This window comes from Crocuta crocuta, unplaced genomic scaffold (assembly GCF_008692635.1).
Source record: "Crocuta crocuta isolate KB4526 unplaced genomic scaffold, BGI_CrCroc_1.0 scaffold132, whole genome shotgun sequence".
Classification (NCBI taxonomy): Eukaryota; Metazoa; Chordata; class Mammalia; order Carnivora; family Hyaenidae; genus Crocuta; species Crocuta crocuta.
The window spans coordinates 4,798,336-4,805,802 of record NW_027528611.1 but is presented as its reverse complement, the minus strand read 5'-3'; positions in this window follow the sequence as shown (position 1 = coordinate 4,805,802).

Here is a 7,467-nt window from a genome sequence, read left to right as displayed (position 1 = left end):
GGCGCTTAACCCTTGTCTCAAGTCCATTCATTAACTTCTCTTTAGTCCCTCGTTGGGGATGCGTTGGCAGTTTCTGCCAGGATCTTACTAAATCAGTGCTGTATTCTTGCTTTACACACAAGACCACTGAGGGCCAGAGAGGCGGCCTGGCTTCTCTCCGCAGAAGAGACCCTGGTCAGAGCCGGGGTCCCAGTGGTCTCGCTCCAGGGCTTCCGCTTTTCACTGTTTGTGAAGGTGCCTGGGGGATGATGCCACCTCGCCTGCCAGCACACCTCGGGGCAGAGGAGGAGGGAAGACCTGGAGTAGGGACGCCTCAGTTTCAGGACTCCAGAACCAAGGGGCTTCTCTTGCAAGAGGTCAAAATCAGAAGGCCTCACGCTTCCTTCTGTGACCAGAGGGAATGCCAGGGCAGATTCTTTCTCTCTCTCTCTTCAGCAGCCCGGCACCGCGTGTTGGGCTCACTGGCCACATTCTTACAGTCAGTTTCCCCTCTGGTCCCTTGCATGTGGTAGGTGGTTAGCAATGTCTGAAATAAATAGATAGGGCATCGATGTCTGGGCCATGGGGGTGGGGTGAAGGCAAACAGAACAAGTATTGTTTCCTTTCAGGCTTCCTGAGAGGGTGAGTGGGTGAGTGTGTGTGAGGGTGTGGATGAGGGTGTAGGAGTGAGGGTGTGAGGGAAAGTGTGTGTGGCTGTGTAAGCATGCATGAGGGAGAGTCCACGAGTATATGAGGGAGAGTGCTGGTGTGAGTGTGTGACGGAGAGTGAGTGTGAGTGAGTCTGTGAGGAAGAGTGTGCATGTGAGGTGAGTGTTGGTGTGAGGGAGGGAGAGAGTGTGAGTGAGTGAAGGCTCCTGAGGCAGCAGCCCCGGTGGTGGCCAAGTGGTTACTGCAGGCTGGGGTGCCCGCCCAGGACAGCTTATGGCATGGGGAAGGAATTCTCTGGGAACCCCAGAGGGCTTGGGCTGGCACCCCACCCACGGCGGGTGACCGGGCTGGGTGGTTGCTGCACTGAGTCAGCCCTTCTGGCCCGACTTTGCCCCTCCTCTCCTGGCCCTGCTTCCATAAGAGGGGTGAGAGGCGGAGGAACCCCTTAAGAAATACCTGTTGTTTGCACGGGACCACAAGATGGCACAGCTCGCGTGGGTGTGGCATTCTTACTGCCCCCCCAGCTGTGGTCATGGAGGGCCGGAAAAACGTTAAAGGACAATCAGAGCCAAGGGTGAAATCTGGGAAGGTGATGTGAACTCTGTTTACAAGAAGCAACCTGTTGGGGCGCCTGGGTGGCTCAGTCGATTGAGCATCTGACTTCGACTCAGGTCAAGATCTCACAGTCCGTGGGTTCGAGCCCTGTGTCGAGTTCTGTGCTGACAGCTAGCTCAGAGCCTGGAGCCTGTTTCAGATTCTGTGTCTCCCTCTCTCCCTCTGCCCCTTCCCCACTCATGCTCTGTCTCTCTCTGTCTCAAAAATAAATAAAACAAAACAAAACAAAAAAACAAACAAAAAAACCACCCCAAAATACAAGAAGTAACCTAAGGCCCAGAGAGGTCTTCACCTTATGCAGAGTCACAAAGCAGAGCGGGGAAGGAGTCTGCAGGAGGCCGTTGAGGTGGGGGCATACTGGTGAGGGAGGCCTGGGGTTCTCAGCTGGTAGCCAGGGAAAGGGCTCCGTCTGAGTCCAGGGAGAGGGTCTGAGCACCACCCCCCTTTCTTCCCTCATCTCTTCAGGCCCAAGTTGAACAGAGAGTGGAGGTAGGTTTCCTGGAAGTCTGCCTGCTGGCTCTTGGGGGTGATGCTTTATTTTGTAACTTCACATTTTATAGTTATAATATGTTTTATTTTAATAAATAACATCTTTATTTTTATATTAAAAATGTTCATTTATTTATTTTTAGAGAGAAAAAGAGAGCACACCCGCATGCACATGAGCAGAGGAGGGGCAGAAAGAGAAGAAAGAGAGAATCCCAAGCAGGCTCCGCGCTATCAGCTCAGACTCTGAGCTTGAACTCATGAACCGTGAGATCATGACCTGAGCCAAAATCAAGTGTCAGATGCTTAACTGACTGAGCCACCCAGGTGTCCCAAACATCTTTTTTTTTTTTTTTAATTTTTTTAATGTTTTATTTCTAGGAGAGAGAGAGCGGGAGCAGGGGAGGGTCAGAGAGAGAGGGAGACACAGAATCTGAAGCAGGCTCCAGGCTCTGAGCTGGCAGTCAGCACAGAGCCCGACGCGGGACTTGAACCCACGAACTGCGAGATCATGACCTAAGCGAAAGTTGGACGCTTAACCAACTAAGCCACCCAGGCACCCTGAAACAAACATCTTTATTTCTATTTGTGTTGGGTGATAGGCTATGTATCCACATCGTCCAAAATTCAAAAGTTAAGAAAAGAGATGGTGAAAGGTAATTTCCCCGCAACATAGCCCCCAGTTCCCCCTCTTAGAGGCCCCTGCAATCACTGGCTCCCTGTGTATCCCGAGTTTGGGATTTCTGACCAGAGTTTCCCATCCACCCTGTTTTCCCTCTAGAAGAGGCTCCCATAGGAGGTGGGTGCAGGGCCCCCCCACCTCCACTGAGGTTGGGGCCTGGACCAGGCAGACAGCTTGCCTTGGGGTGGTGGTCTCCTTCCTGGGCATGAAATTGGCCTCAGCTTAATAGCATCCTGCTCAAGCCACTCAGGAGGGGTGGGACCTGTTGCTTCTCCTTTTCAACCACTTAGAGCATCCCTCAAAGCTCTGTACCCTCCACCCAGGGGACCCAGGCACCTGACACCCTGAGCTGGGGCTCCCACAGTCTCCTTTTATCTCCTGGTGTAGTTTATATACTTTCCTCACCCTCTTCCTCCTTGACAGATCAAATCTACACAGACTTGGCTCAGCGGGCAAAGCATGTGACTCTTGATTTGGGGGTCGTGAGTTTGAGCCCCACCTTGGGTGTAAAGCCTACATTAAAAAAATCCACACAGACCTACTATGTGCTTGGCCTGACCTGGCTTGGAGACACAATGTGAAGAGCTCACAGTCGGCTGTGGGAGGCCAGGAAGGACAGAGGTCATGACAATACAAGACAGCCTGTGATATGTTCCGTGGCAGTGGTGGGGGAATTTAAAGATTCCACATTAAAGAGTCTGACAACACGTAGTGTTGGTGAGGGTGTGGTTCAGTGGGCACACTCCCAGTGGCTGGTGAGAGGGTGAGTGAGAGCAGCCACATTAGTGAGTGATTTGGCAATTCTAGGAAGGACCTACCCTGTGATCCAACAGTTCCCTTTTCAAGGTCTCGCTCTAAAGTAGAGTTTTTAAAAATTTTTGACAAGTATCTTCAATAAGCATACTGTAACACTGTGACCCAGAACTCTCTCACTCTGATAGTTGTCCTGATGATGACATACACACGTTATGCTATGTGATATATAGTTGCAGTTTAATGCACGTTATGTTCTAATCAGTTTGGAGTTTTATTTCTTTGTTCATTTTATTCCTTATCATTTTAAGTAGGCTCTCCGTCTGACGTGGGGCTTGAACTCACGACCCTGAGATTAAGAGCTGCGTGTACCGACTGAGCCAGCCAGCCACCCCTCGGTTTTGAGTTTTAAAAATGCTGACTGGGGCAGCCTGGGTGGCTCAGTTGGTTAAGCGTCTGACTTCGGCTCAGATCATGATCTCACGGTTCGTGGGTTCGAGCCCCGTGTCGGGCTCTGTGCTGACTGCTAGCTCAGAGCCTGGAGCCTGTCTTCGGATTCTCTATCTCCCTCTCTCTCTGACCCTCCACTACTTACGCTGTCTCTCTCTCTCAAAAATAAATAAAACATTTAAAAAAACGCTGACCTTCACCCATGAAATTGATTTGGCCCATTAGAAGGTCTCAATCCATGGTGGGAACAATGCTCTCATGTGGACACACAGGAAACAAGAAGGCTTAGTGCAACATTGTTGTTATAGCAAAAAACTCAAGAGGGGCTTTCAGGATCATGGAGCGAATGGATAAACAAATTGTGACATGGGCAGGAAGTATCCCACTGTCATACCACAGCTACATGTATCAAAGGAGAGACACTGGGAGAAAGCACCTTTATAAAATATAAAACCCTACAGAGTGATGGCATAATATTATTTTGATTATGATGCACCCATATTATTTATGAATACATCCCTATGTAGCATAGGCATAAAAATTGCACAAAATGATACCCACATCAGGATAGTGGTTATCTCTGGAGGGAGAGGGAGTGGAATGGAGTTGCGGGGGGGGCGAGCCTAAGGAACTTCAACAATTTTTCAGGTTCAGTTCTTTAAAATAAAGACATTGGAACCGAATTTTGCAAAATATTAACATTGGATAAAGCTGAAGGAAAGGCACCTGGTTCTTACTCTATTTTTAATATTTTATTTAATATCTTATTATTTTAAAAAATATTCCGTGATAATACTTACAGGACTGATGTTCCAGAACATCAGGGAAGGAGTTTTATTCTGACTATGGGACTAGAGAGAGGGAGCATAGAGGGAAGCCCATGAGCATAGGGCTAGGAGTAGATGAGGTTCTGGGCAGTGAGAATGAACACCCAGTCCTTCCTAACCGGGGACCCTGTGCTGATGGATGGCTTTATCCCACTTCCCTCACGTGTTGGCACCAACTCTTCCCATTTAACAGATGAGGAAACAGAGGACTTCCTACTGAACAGACGGAAACAGAGATTGGGATTCGAACCCAGGCCTGTGAGTCAGAGCCTGTGCTCTTGAGCAGTCTGCCGCATGGTTCCTGCCTGGGGAGCCACCTTTGGTCTGCCCAGGGTGCAGGGGCGGGGAGGGGTGGAGACACACAGGGTCTGGTGTGCTGAGCTAAGATGTGTAGACATTATTCTGTCAGGGATGAAGAGATTCAGCAGGATTTCAAACAAGGGAACAGCAGAGTGAGTTCACGGCAGCTGTAGCATGTTGCTTTAAAAAAACCAACCAACCAACCAACCAACCAACCTTTTTTGGGGTGCCTGGGTGGCTCAGTTGATTAAGGGTCGGACTCTTGATTTCTGCTCAAGTCATGATCCCAGGGTCTTGGGCTTTGCGCATCGGGCTCTGCGCGGAGCATGGAACCTGCTTGGGATTCTTTCCCCCGTGCTCTCTGCCCCTCCCCTGCTTGCGCACACACACACACACACACACACTCTCAAAGTAAGTAAGTAAACATTAAGAAAACCCCACCTTTTTCTAACCAATGGAAACTTTCTTTAAACAGCTTCTAACTCAGAACCCAGAATATAAAGAGTTTACAGTGGAGTTGATTTGGCAGAAGCAGGTGACCGGGGCCTAGAACCCAGGGACAGCTCTCTGGGAACACAGCACGGATGTCATGTTCTAGAAAAACACCCGGAGGCAGTGTGTGTGGCAGGAGGCCGGCAGTGGCCTCCCTTCTCAACTGGATGACTGGCTGTGCTCTTTTCCCTCTTCCCCCCAGTCCTCCTGGCTGGCGGAGCGACAGAGGTTCAGAGCACTCCGGGGCTGGGTGTGGAGGGAGAAAGGATTGGCATGTGCTTTTGCGGGAGAGAGGCCTGACCTCCACTTCCTGGTGGTGAGACCTTGGCTAAGGTATGGAATCATCTATCTGAATCTCAGGAGAGAGGAAGGCCATGGGCTCCTGGATATTGCTGGGGCAAGGAAGGCACACGTCCTGAGTGTGGCCATTGGGGAGCACATCACTCTCCGTCCCTGCTGTGTGGGGAGGGGAGAAGGCACTTGGGTTGGGGCTCCAGCTTGATGAGAGGCTTGGCACATAGTAGTCCCTCAATAAATGCTTATAGAATGAATGCATATGTTTCCCTTCTACCAGTGGGGGCCTGACTTCTGGGAGCAAGAGAAGCTGTTTTAGCAGGGGTCCAGGGATGGACAGCTCCAGCTCCAGGGCTGTGTGTGTGTGTGTGGTGGGATGGGGGGGAGGGTACCAGGTACCGGAGACAGTCAGGGGCTGGACTTCCGGCTCCAGTCTCCCGCGAATATGTGTGTGACCTTGAGGTCGATGCTCCTTCTCTGGACTTCTGTCATCTCTTTTTGGCAGAGAAGTTTGGATGAGGTTTTCCAAACTGCAGTTAAATGTTCGGTTATATATAAAAAAAAGGCAATTAAATGGGTCACAATCAGTATTGAAAAACAAAACAAAATACAGAAATAGAACTGAAAATATCAGAGTGCATCACGGGTCATAAGGGTAAGTATTGTTTTGTGAAACAATTGTTTCACTTATATATAGATGAAGGGGTGGATGTACTGCTCTGATATAAAATGTATTTAGCACTGTGAGTCCTGGTAAGAAACTGTAAAACACCGAAGTCAGCAATCCTGGAGGTACCCCTCCCCATTCTAGGGGTCTTTGTGGAAAAGGCACACACCCAGGGTTCTTCTCTTCATTCCCCTGGGTCAGCAGCTGTCTCTTTGCTCTTAGCTGCCTCCACCCCTCCCTGGGTCTCTCTTCTTCCTGCTTCAATCCAATCCCCTCCTTCCTTTCTCCCAGGGACAAGCACCCCCTCACCCCCCTTCCCAGGAAGTCCGGGTTCAGTGGGGGTTTCAGAAGAGTAAATGTGATCCAGTGGGGGTGGCTGTGGGCACTCCGTGCCAGGAGTTAAGATAAAAGGACTAAGAAGGAAACACCCTAGCACCCAGACACAGAACAGAAAGTAGGCGAGCTGGGGACGTGGGTTTGAGGGCAGGACTCAGTGAGCAAGAGCTCGGCGGCGACACCGCAGCGGGTCACTCCCAGAGGGCCAGCTCCGGCCTTGTCATTGTTGGCACTCGGTGCGCTATTAACGAGAGAAGGTAGCTTTCTCTTTCGCCACCTTCCCATCCTCCCCCCGCCCCCCCTTAAAAAGAAAGAAAGAGCCAAGAGTTTTGAAGCCAACTCCTGGAGAGGGAGCGGCTGAACTGATTCGGAAGTTGGATCTCTTTGTACACAGGAATGTGGAGAGAAAAAAACAAAACCCACCCCATTGCTTCATTTCCCCTCCAAGCCCAAGTATTTTCTATTGTGCAATGAAAAGGCTTTTTCACGTTGAGAAAAATGAATCCCGATTTGCGCTGCGAAGGAATGAGCGCGCCTCTCGGCACGAGACGGCTCTCAGCTGGGACGCTCCCGGGTCCTCCGCGCGCGGCTCAAGGTAGCGCCTGCAGGGGCGCTGGACCCCCTTCCGCGGGCGCCCGCACTGGCTCTCACCGACCCGAGCGCAGACGAGCAGACAGTAGCTCCGAGGGCTCTGCCTGGGGAGCCCCAAGGGCAGGGAGCCCCCGTACGGCTGGGCCTCCCAGGGATGGCGGATCCGCGAGTCTGTTTGGGGAGTCGCTGCAGCTGCAACTCCGAACCCGGGATCCAGCGGGAGCTCTGGGGCTCCTCGGAGTAGCGCAGGGCAGGCGTCCTGGTCGGCACCCGGGAGGCCTGGCCCGGGACGCGCGAGGGGCGCAGGGCGCGGGGAGGCAGGCCGG